We start from the raw sequence: 9,687 nt of genomic DNA, 5'->3' as shown, positions 1-9,687 counted from the left end.
CCTGGTACTATTTGATTTTTTAAACTATATGCAAGTAGTATATGATTTTTGATAAAATAATTTATTTTAAAAAGATTCGTTTTAAATTTGGAATTTGAGAGTCTTTGTCAGTTCTTACCTGACTCAAACAGCTCAGTCAGAGTTCAAGTAGAAGTCTTACCCCAATGGTCCTCAACCCTGGCTAGACATTATAATCATCAGAGGAGCTTAAAAAAATATCAGTGATCAGGCCTGACACCAGACCAATTAAATTAGCAACTCTGGGTGTGGGGCTTGGACTGGTATTCGTTAAAAGCTGTCCAGATTCTTCAAATATGCCACTGAGATTTAGAACCATTGAACCCTTCTCCTAGTCTGTTCTTTCTGTCCCTAAAACAGATGTGTACACACTTCTCTCCAGTAAGACTGCGAGCTCCTTGAGGGTTAAGTGTCATCATTTACACATCTTTATTGCCCCGAAATCAACTAGCACAAGGCCTTGTACCTGGCAGGTGCTCAGTAAATATTTGTGGAATGGACTTCCTCCTTTCAGAAAATCGGAACCTACTAGGGACAATCCTCCTATTCAATGAACTGAATATCTAATTTTGTAGACTTCAAAGAGGTCCGTGTGGAGAATAATCTTCAGCACTGCAATAATAAAGAATAAGAGAATAAAGACAATTGAACTGTTTGTAGGGGAGCAGGCAAAGTTAAAGATCCGTGATAACGAAGTTTGTTAGATTTGAGTTTGTGATTGGGAATTGGTGGGTAATAAGAATAATTTTCTAACTTGGCTGTACTTAGAATTCTAATTTTTTTTCTACAAAGCCTTAATATGATGGCTAAAACAACTAGTTTAACAAAATAACCAATTTAAAAGAGTTGCCTACGGTAAGAAGCTCCTAAAACCTACTTTTAAAAAGAAGAATAATATGATACTGTTGTGTAAATCTGAAAAATGAAGAAAGGTAAAATAAAAAGTTCATATATTGTTATTGAGCCATAATTTTTTTTCAATTTTGCTTTTTTATTTCCATTCTTTGTTGATATGCATATATATTTTTACATAGTTATGATCAAGTTGTGTATCAATTTTATATCCTGTGGATGCTTTTTTTTCCCCGTAACCACTTTGTGAGGCATTGTAAGTTGTATTATTATTCCCAATACTTCATCCCTCCCTATACTGTACACTTTGTAGTTCCTAATGTTAAAACTGGAATATATTTCCTGGCTGCCTTGATGTTGCCTTGATGCGGACTTGGCCATATGACTTGATTTGGACATGAAATATTAGTAGTTATGATGTACGCAGAGGCTTTACATATGTTTTTAGCATTGAGTTTGCTCTCTTGGGTTTCTACCTTTGCCATGAGAAAACATGCCCTGAGTAGCCCATCAGTTGCTGAGGAATGAAAGACATGTGAAACAGACCTGAACTCAATTCATGGCCTGAAGTCAAATTTAACCAAGCTCAACTGGATCAGCCGAAACCTACCTTATCTACAAATACATGAGTAAGAAATAAATGCTTATTATTGTATGACTGAGATTTCAAGGTTGTTTGTTTCACAGCGGTAGCTAATGCAGATATTTTCCTGTGTTGTAGCACAGTCTTCAAAATTACAGTTTTTAATGGTTGCACATATCCTAGCCAGGTCATATGAAATTTCAATAATCATTCCCCTATTATTTGGGTCACTGGCAAATTTTACACTATTAAAATTAAGCCAGGAATATACTCAGGCATATAACCTTTTCTGCCTTTGATATATTTATAAATTTCCAGAGATGGGATTACTGGGTCAAAAGGATGGCCTGGATAAAAGATTCACCTTATGCATATTATTTCCATTGTGTTCTGGTGGGAAATGCATAAAAAAAAAACCCCAATCACTCTACCTGATAACATACAGATTTGTTGCCTTAAATAAGAGAACAACATACTGATATCAGGTTCCGATGAGAAAAAAAAAAAAAAGAGGCATTAGTATTTTAGAAACAGGTGACTCAGAATGTGTTGTCTTTCCATGGGAACAGCTCCCATGGAAAGTGAAACCAAGTCTCATCAACCTAACCCAGAGGCTCAGAGGAAGAATTTAACTTGGAGAATTACTGATGGGAGCATGAATTATGTAAACTTAATATTATATAGAAAAACAACTTTGGTCGTTTGAAACTGATGTCGGGTACTATCTCAGAGAAAAGACAGGACAAGATGACTCTGACCACAAATAAGGCTTTTTTTGAAGAGACAGACTGTTGTGGAGAAATACATTTAAGAAAAGAGAAGAAAGTATAGAGGTAAATTAGATCTTCTGTGAAGCCTGAGCTGCCCCAGTTTCCCAAGGTTTTGGGGAGACTGGCCATAATATCATTTTCAAGAAGCTTCAATTTGAAATGAACACAAAAATTTATAATAACCATATGTTACTATTTATTGAGATCTTACTATAACCAGCTACTATTTGCTAAGTGCTTTCTGTACATACATACGTTATCATAACAACTCAGTGAGGTATATACATATTACCCCCATTTTATAGATGATAAAACTGAGGCACAGAGAATTTAACTTTCTCAGAGTCACAGGTTTAGTGAGTGGCCCAGGCTGATAAATATAACATTTAAATAGTATGTTTGATTTGTTAATTCCAACTCTGGGAATTTATAAGTACTCCGAAAATACTTTCCAGAGGCAAAATTAACTCAAGTTAGCTATTAGAACCCTCTGTCAAACGCTCATCTCTGGAAAGCATTAAATTCCATTGTAAGTGAAAAGAGTTGACTTGTCTATACTGTTTCTTACAGTTAACATCTGTCAGTCCTCCCAGAGCTTTCTCATTGTTCGGGAAAAAACTGAATTTCTTGATCTGCAAAGCGTAGAATCAGACTCTGGTCATATTCCTGACCCATCCAAGGTCAAGTTCTCCTGGCACAAACTGCTAAATACCCTCTAAGGCTGCTGCATCTTGGCTTCTCCCACTGCAACATTGGAGGCATTGCCTGGTAATTTAGAAAGTCCCCACTTTTCTTCCTTTAACACCCCTTAAAAATATATATAATCTCAGAGTAGATCCCACAGGTTATCAAATGAAATGGGCATTTAGAAAGTTCTAGGCACAGTGTTTTCTCTCTAAATCTGTCTCATCCACAACGGGAAAGAGAAGCCTTAAGCTGCCTCATTCAACATCTTTATCTGACAGAAGGCAAGCATGATTTTGAAATAAATGAGATCCATTTTCAATTTTGTTCCTTCTTTTATTCTTGGCCTAAAATGGAAATGAAGAATGAGGAATCACTACATAACCACTATATACTCTTCCTTATTATTGTTATTACCTCAGGATTATCTCAGCTCAGTACATTTAAAGTCCACATGTACCCCCTGTTTCATCAGAGAAGGCTATTCTTCTTTGCCCAACTATACAACTTGGAAGAGGCACAATGGAAGGGGTGGGGAACAGTGAGAGAAGCCAGGGATCTCTTCCTAGCCAGGCAGATATGACAATCTCTACCAGTCAATGGCTAATGACTAATACATTAAAACCCTTCTACAGTCCCACTGCTGTCTCCTCTTATATATACGATATAGCTAGCATATAGGTGCTTACAATATGTCAGACACTGTGAAAAATATTTTAACTGTTATATTTTTTATGCTGCCAGCAACCCTTTGAATTATGTACAGTAGTTACATGTAAGGTGGGAGAAGGTGGAGCTAAAGCATGAGTCCTGGCTTTCAATTCCAACTCTACTCTTAATTGGCTAGATGACTTCAGGCAAGTTACTTTATCCCTGAAAGACTCAGTTTTCTCATCTGTAAAATAATGATAAAATTCATAACTACATCATAATATTAAGATGAAAATTGAAATAAATAATACGTTTAAGTAAAGCATGGCAGGTAGTAAGGTCTCAATAAATTCTGGCCCTTATTATCTCTAATTTACAGTTGAGGAAGCTATGGCTCAAAATCATAGAACTAATTAATGAGTTCTGAACTCAAAATTTCAACCCACATCTGTCTGACTCCAAAATCCATTCTAACCTCTATGCTATTCTGCGTCCCTATAGGCTAAAGTGAAAGGCATGAGTCTCCTTATCAACAGTAATTTGTTTGATTTGATGTTGAGATTAGGATTGGATATACTTAAAATATTTTTGTTATTAACCAATATAGTTATTCTTAACATGATTTACATAACAGGAAATGTTTAGATAAAAGTGTTTTCTACACTAGGAAACTTTAAAAATATACCTTTCATTACAAAGTCTATATAATGACATTACAAAAAAATTTAAAAATAGAAAATGACAGAACTCTTCTATATCCTTACCGGCGTATCATACAGTAATTTTCATTTTTGCTCATTCATTTCCAGTGTTCGTCCGTCAGCAGATGAATTTTACCAGAGATGTAATCACGGTGTACATTCCGCTACGTTTCCTTGCGTGGATTGTTTTAGTGGCCCTTTCCCACTTTGCACGCTCTCATACAGTACGTGAGACATTTTCCGTGTCACAGACAAGGGAGGGGTGATTCTCCATGCAGCAGAGTTTCTGTGTTCCATTGGTCTTTTGGTCTAGCCCACCTATAGAGAACTCATGCCTGTAGAGAGGAAGAGTATGAACAGCAAGAAAAAGTGCAAAAGCTCTTTCGCTAAATTGCATAGAATATGGTGAGTGCAGACAACATTTGGGAGGGCTCAGGAACAGAGTAACACAGTTAGGGGAGAAGCATTCTTCTTCCCTCATTTCCCCACAGATCACTATAAGAAGCCTGCGTTGATGACTGTGCCCAGCTCCTGAGGAGTAGCAATTGGCAGGTGCACAATTCAGAAGGTCTCTGAAACAAACTTCTGTCCCAAGGTACCTAAATGGTGTTTTCCAAACTTGCCTGATGATAACCATCACCTGGTGTGATTGTTAAAATTACAGATTCCTGGGCTCCTCTCAGTTAGGGCAGGTGCCTGGGGGTCTGTAATTTTAGCATGGATGTAATTAGGATAATTAGCCACATTTGGGGAAACATTGTATTGAAATGTGACTGTTGAAATGGGTGAGGTCCATGTCGATTTAGAGGAAGAACACCCACCCACTGCTTTAAAGTGCTGCCCAGGAATGACCAGAGCATCCATTGGACTGAGCCTTGAGGCACCCATGCTTTTATATGATGTCTTAGTTATCTAGTGCTACTATAACAGAAATACCACAAGTGGGTGGCTTTAACAAACAGAAGTTTATTTTCTCATTGTTTAGGAGGCGAGAAGTCTGAATTCAGGGTGCTGGCTCTAGCGGAAGGCTTTCTCTCTCTCTGTCCGCTCTGGAGGACGGCGATCTTCATGTGGCTTAATATCTCTCTTTTTGCATCTCTGCTTGGTTGTACCTAACCTGCTCAGTTTATATCTCAAAAGAGATTGATTTAAGACACACCCTACACTAATACTGCCACATTAACATAACAAAGAAAACCCATTCCCAAGTGGGATTATAATCACAGGTATAAACCCACTGCCGTCAAGTTGATTCAGACTCTTAGCAACCTTATAGGACAGAGTAGAACTGCCCCATAGGGTTTTCAAAGCCTTAGATCTTTACAGAAGCAGACTGCCACATCTTTCTCCCACAGAGCAGCAGGTGGGTTTGAACCCCTGAACTTTCAGCCTTTTGGTTAGCAGCCGAGCATATAACCACTGCACCGCCAGAGCTCCAACCGTAGGAATACTTGTTGCTGTCAAGTCGATTACGACTCATATTGACCCAATATGACAGTGTAGAACTGCACCTTAGGGTTTCCAAGGAGCAGCTGGTGGATTTGAACTGGTGACCTTTTGGTTAGCAGCTGTAGCTCCTAACCACTATGCCACCAGGGCTCCATACTGTAGGTATAGGGGTTAGGATTTACAACACATAGTTTTGGGGACACAATTCAAAAACGTAACATATGGGGTTTAGAGTCAGATGTGACAAGGTTCACATATAGGCTCTAGCTCTTACCAGCAATGTGATTTGGGCAGGTTAACTGATCTTGCTAAGACAGTGTTTTCTTCTGTAAAATGTGAATAACAATATTATGGTTGCTGTAAAGATTAAATGTTATGGTTCGTGTTGTGCTTGGCACAAACCTAAGTGTTAACACACAGTAGCTATTAAACCACTAAGTGCTCAGCACCTGACATATGGTTAAACACTCAGTGATTGGGAGAAGTCACTTCATTATCAGCATTATTCCTGAAGCTCAGTTTTGTTCGATCAGCTGCTAACCAAAAGTTGGTGGTTCAAACCCACACAGTGGAACTCACTCAGCAAGAGGAAAGAACTGTAGATCTGTTCCCATAAAGATTACAACCTAGGAAACCCTAGAGGCAGCTCTATTCTGTCATATAGGGTCACTCTGAATCAACTAGACGCAACAACACAAAGTGCTTAGCATAGCATTTGGCTCAGTATTAAGTCCTCAGTTAATGCTGGCTGTTGAGGCTTCTCACCCAAACCCTGCCAGAATTTTCTCACTGGACACTTTTCATATATGGTTTTTTAAAATGCTGCATCTCCTGGGTAATTTGTAACTTGTAATACTCTTACACAATCAGAAAATTACTCACTCTATTTGCCATATTTTGGCAAAGTCCTGAAGTGATCATGCTGGCCGTATTGGAGCCAGATTCATAATGATAAACAGGAAACAGCTTTTTTTGTCCTTGAGGCCGGAAAGCGGGAGCATTCTAGTTTCACTTCCTGAGAATTCAAAACCTAAAAAAGGCGGGAAAATTCTAGTTTCATTTTCGGAGACACCAAATGTGGCATTCCTGCCGGGATTGTTTTTCTGCAGCAGGCTCAGATTTCAAAGCCATTCCTTCCCTCTGAAGGTTACCTGGGCCCACAGTCAAGCTGAAGTCCCCTGAACAGGTCAGGACTCCAGGAGTTTTCTCTTCTTTTCAACATTCCAACTCCGAGCAGTCTTACAATTCCCAAGGTAAGTGCAGACTGCCAGAGAGAGCCAAGCCATGCCTAAGGAATAGAAAGGTTGATCTCAAAAAGAGACCATAAAACTCGTTGTAGGGGAAAAACATCATAAAGTCTAGTAAAGCAAAAAGAAAGTTTTATTCGGCATATATTCAAAAAGGCGGAAGTGGTAAAAGGACAACCATGCTGCCACAGCCATGTCTGTCCCAGTCCAAGGAAATATCACAGAACAGACAAAAGTGGGAAAACGGACAAGGATATTGCTAGAGCCATGTCTGCCCAAGTCTAAATAATATTACAGAATAGGTAAGAATGGGAAAACGGAAAGCATGCTGCCGCAGCCGCGTCTGCCCGAGTCCAAAGAACAGTTATGGCGGCATCGGTATATATTAACATTACAAATGGGCAAAACCATTGAAAGCTTAGCCTTTTCAGATTGGCTGGAAACTGTGATCCTACATTTTGAATTGTCTTTCTTAACAATCATCGGTACAGGTTTCAGTGACTACAGGTTTCAGTAACGGAGAGTCAGGAGGGTCTTCATTGGTCCAACAAATTTCTATTCACTAAATGCTAATAGAAAAAGATAAGAGTGGAAAGTCTTTTGTCTTGTGTTTGATCTGCTTTATGTGAAAGTTTCCCTAAAAGATATTTTCCAGGATTATCTTAGCTATTGTCTTTATACCTCAGGGCCCAGTTGATGTGTCCTTGTGAGTCATTGTGAGCCCAGCTCCACCTGGGTCCCATTCTCTATGCTCAAGGATAAGGAATAATGACTCCAGTATTATTTCCTAAATCAAACTCCAAGATGAAAATCCACCCTAGGCTACAGGCTTTTGCAGATGTATCTCCTCCAGTCAAGAGAAGCTGAGGCTGACAACTAGGTCCACACTTTTCTTAAATGAGTTAAGTAAACAGTGAGGAGAACCAGCCTTCGATGGAACTCACCTTCTAGCTGAAGCCAGGTATACAGGATTCCAGAGCAACCTGGCCAAGGTCTGAGGCAGAGGGTGGTCGTGTAGAGCGTTACAGGGTAAACTGATCAGAGTTCTAAGGAACAAATTTTCAGACAGTACAGGGAGGAGCTAGAGCCTTGGCGAGAAGGCTTTGTCAGTTAACCGATTGGTTGACGTTCGTGTTTTTCTTGTGTTATTGTTTTTTTATAATGTATACACTGTTTAAGGAGCCCTGGTGGCACAGTAAGTAAAACACTCGGCTGCCAACCAAAAAGGTCAGCAGATCCGTGAAAGATGTAGCAATCTGCTTATAAAGACGTACAGCCTTGGAAACCCTGTTGGGCAGTTCTACTCTGTCCTATAGGGTCACTATGAGTCAGAATTGACCAGACAGCAGTGGGTTTGGTTTTTTTTTGGTTATACATTGTTTTGTTTTTTAGAAGAAAATGAAAATACTTTACTGGGAAGCTATGACCTAGTCGGATTTTCTAGGTTAATTTTGCAAGTAGGTCAGAAAATACACTTGGTTATTTTGTTTACTAACATTAATTAAAGCAGTTAACTTGTGAGGGCATTGGAAAGTGAACCTACTCACCTTTAACAAGTTGCTTCCTGAAATCCTTTTGGAGTCGGGGCACAAATGAATACTAAACAAATGCAACGCATGCGTATATTCTGGATCTTTTTTCTAAACAGCAATTGGCGAGCTCATTTCAATAATAGAAATGTTACTGGGTGGAAACCCCAGGCTCTTGCTCGGCATGACTCGTATTGGACAATAAATGAGAAACCAAGTTGGGAGAACACGAAAGGCACTTTTATTTCATTGTACAAAGGGAAGGAGTCCGTCAGAGCTGCCGCCGCCAACACTGCTCCCCAAGGGCGGGCAGACAAGTTACTTTTAAGAGGTTTAAGAGTAGGGAGTTCATACAAGTTACATCATCAACATTCTTAATCATACTATGCGGGCACAATGGGGTTTACGTATAACCTCCGAGCAAAAGCAGGATTCATATATAAAGCTAGGGGGGAGGAAGCCCAGCAAAGGAAACAGGATTTTTAATGCAAGACTGTGAGAGCTTTGTCTCATTATTTTTTTTTAAATTACTTTAGCCATAAATGTAAGGTGATTTTTTTAAAGACCCAAATTAAATGAATGATTTCAGTATGTGTGTGAGCAACAAACCATTGGAGACCATAATTGCAGTACTGAAGTAGGGGAAAAGAAGTAAGTCAGAGGAGGTATTCTAATACTTGAGCAGGTCTGAACTTCCTTGGCTTGAGTCTTCCTCTGAAATGCAGGAAAGCGTGTTGTTCGGGGTGGCAAAAAGATTTGGTCTGAGGACGGCGGTCTCTTGGTCCTGTGGACTGTTTTTCTCAGAGCCCTGGGGCTGTTAACTCTACTCCCCTGTCACATACTTCCCCTTTCGCCCACACGCAGAGGCTCTGTTCCCTTTACCGAGACCCTCCTTATACCATCACTCCCTCCCGACTCTGCTTCTCCACTTCCAAACCGACACACACGCAAATGCGCGCGCAGCTCTCGCCCTTTCTCGCTCGCGCTCTCCCCGTACACAGGCACTTAGACGCACACTCAAACACACTTCTGCTCTGTTCCCCGCACCCCAGACCGCGCTGCCGCTCTCAGGCCGGAGGCTCGCTGGGCAGTCCACGGCCCTAGCGTCGCTGTCGTCGGACGCCACGAGTGAAGCTGCTCGGTGCGTGGCGGGGGACGCGCCTGGCGCTCGGGGGGGATCCCGCGAAGGGCGGGGGTGGTTCG

General features: G+C 40.3%; 1 protein-coding gene and 1 long non-coding RNA gene across 7 annotated transcripts in view; one reads left to right on the top strand and one right to left on the bottom strand.

Annotated features, from left to right (window-relative positions):
• Nucleotides 1–2: 2 nt before the first annotated feature.
• LOC111822187 (uncharacterized) lies at nt 3–8,164 on the bottom strand. Its single transcript, XR_002825459.1, has 4 exons — nt 7,900–8,164; nt 6,860–6,996; nt 6,591–6,738; nt 3–4,594 (listed from the first exon to the last, which is right to left on the bottom strand). It is a non-coding gene; the product is annotated as an uncharacterized LOC111822187 (long non-coding RNA).
• Nucleotides 6,767–9,687, top strand: part of SLFN11 (schlafen family member 11) — a 25,630-nt gene continuing 22,709 nt past the window's right edge. For 4 of the 6 annotated variants that reach the window (XM_023739688.1, XM_023739685.1, XM_023739686.1 and 1 more), the window contains exon 1: nt 9,343–9,625. The gene's annotated coding sequence lies outside the window, so the exon portion shown is untranslated. Of the gene's footprint in view, nt 6,962–9,342; nt 9,626–9,687 lie in introns of those variants that run through there. The other 2 variants (XM_023739687.1, XM_023739681.1) reach the window with 1 other exon arrangement.

Source organism: Trichechus manatus, unplaced genomic scaffold (assembly GCF_000243295.1).
Source record: "Trichechus manatus latirostris isolate Lorelei unplaced genomic scaffold, TriManLat1.0 scaffold00138, whole genome shotgun sequence".
NCBI lineage: Eukaryota > Metazoa > Chordata > Mammalia > Sirenia > Trichechidae > Trichechus > Trichechus manatus.
The sequence above is the reverse complement of the archived record's forward strand: the minus strand, read 5'-3'. Positions and strand labels throughout refer to the sequence as shown.